The sequence below is a fragment of the Zingiber officinale genome, chromosome 9A (genome assembly GCF_018446385.1).
Source record: "Zingiber officinale cultivar Zhangliang chromosome 9A, Zo_v1.1, whole genome shotgun sequence".
Classification (NCBI taxonomy): Eukaryota; Viridiplantae; Streptophyta; class Magnoliopsida; order Zingiberales; family Zingiberaceae; genus Zingiber; species Zingiber officinale.
In genome coordinates this window covers 75,900,148-75,902,034 of record NC_056002.1, presented here as the reverse complement: position 1 = coordinate 75,902,034, position 1,887 = coordinate 75,900,148, and the positions used below count along the sequence as shown (strand labels likewise).

General features: G+C 35.1%; 1 non-coding gene across 1 annotated transcript; it reads right to left on the bottom strand.

Annotated features, from left to right (window-relative positions):
• Window positions 1-1,211: 1,211 nt before the first annotated feature.
• LOC122022060 lies at window positions 1,212-1,317 on the bottom strand. Its single transcript, XR_006122807.1, has one exon. It is a non-coding gene; the product is annotated as a small nucleolar RNA R71 (small nucleolar RNA).
• Window positions 1,318-1,887: the final 570 nt, after the last annotated feature.

The window sequence follows — 1,887 nt, the reverse complement described above, 5'->3', positions numbered from 1 at the left end:
TGATCAATCTAGATGTCAAGGATAGAAGGACATTGTCATATATTGGGAAGAGTCACAATTAGTAGTCATAAGGTGATGTTGGATCTCAACATTCTTGTAACTTGGGTAGTAATGATGTGTTGCTAGATAGCACTCATTACTTCTAAATGAGTTTAGGAGCATTGTCAATGTTACAAGAACATATAGGGTAATACACAAAGGACAATTAGATGAAGATTTGGTCCATATGATGAACCAAGAGGATTAGGTTCATGTGATGAACCAAATTGTATTAAGAGTAATACAAATTAGATTAATTGAGTAAGACTTGATTGAGTTAGACTTGAGTTAGACTCAAGTGAGGCTAGACTTGAGTTAGACTCATGTGAGGCTTAATGATGATATTCATTGAATTTTGAATTCATTGATAAATGGAATTCAATTTGAATTTTAGATTCAAATTTTGAATTAGTTTCAAAATGTCCATTTAATGAAGAATGAATATTCATTAAATATTCATTAAGGCTCATTAATGAGGTTCATTAATGGTGTTAATGAGCATTAAGTATTTTCATTAGATGAAAATACTTAAACCATTTTTTACTCTTATTTTCATAATCAATCATCATTATTCCTCCTTGCTTCTTCTTCTCTCTCTCTACTCCTCCTTGGACGAAACCCTCAAAGAGTGCTAGCACACTCTAAGGTTTCTTCTCCACCTAATTGTTGATGTGGATACACATAGAGAGGTGTTCACTTGACACCCTTGAGATCTGGCATCTTCTTGGACGAGCGGGATAAGCGAAGGGTTTCGCATTAAAGGTATAAACTCCTAAACATGTAGATCCAAAGTAGATCTAGGATTAGAAAACCCGTACATGAAAATTTTAATATTCGCACAGATCCAGTGGCATGGGACTTCGGGGTTTCCGCAATGCAAAAAGCGGTTTTTGCAGCTTGAAAGACCTAACAATTTTCATGATACAAGGTCACAAATTTGGAGGAGAAGTATCAGAAAATCCTTATCTGCATCTTGAAACATTTTTAGAGATTTGTGATATGGTGAAATGTGAAGGAGTGTCTGCAGATGCAGTTCGATTGATGGCATTTCCTTTTAATATCAAGGATAAAGCAAGGATGGTTATATTCTCTCTATTCTCAAAGTATCACAAGTTGGGAACAATTGGAGAAGCTATTTCTGAATCATTTTTTTCCTCCAAGCAGAATAGTGTATATGAGGAATTGCTTTACGAATTTTGCTCAGGCATATGGAGAATCATTATTTGAAGCATTGGACAAATTCAAGAGTCTCCAAAGACAGTGCCCTCATCATGGTTTGGAGAAATGGCTGATTTTACACATATTCTATAGGGGAATTTTTTTTTCAAATAAGTGCTTGTTAGATTCATCAGCTGGAGGTTCTTTTATGGACAAAAGTATAGAAGAAGCTTGTATATTAATTGATCAAGTGGCATTGAACCTCCATGGATGGTCGAGCAAAAGTTGGATGGAATCTCCCTTAAATATTCAAGAAGTGAAAGTCATAAATACAAGAGAGCCTGTCAAACAAAATGCAGTTCAACCACCCAAGAATGTTGAAATTCACAAGTCATAGAATGAGGAGTTCAAACATTTAGGTGCAAAGATTGAAAGTATTGTTTCAAAATGATTTAAAGAAGATTCCCCTCCTTCGCAGACAAGATCTAGTGAAAATGATAATGATCTTAAGTTGTGAATTGGCAAGAATCATGAAGAATTTCTGAAGAAGGACATGTTTAGAATTGAGGAGAAGAACAATAGAAAACCACATGAACTCAATTCCATTAATCCATGAGGTTCCCAAGTGCCACAAGTACCTTTTCCTCAACGGTTGATCATACCAACACTAGATAAGCAAGTTGAATCTCC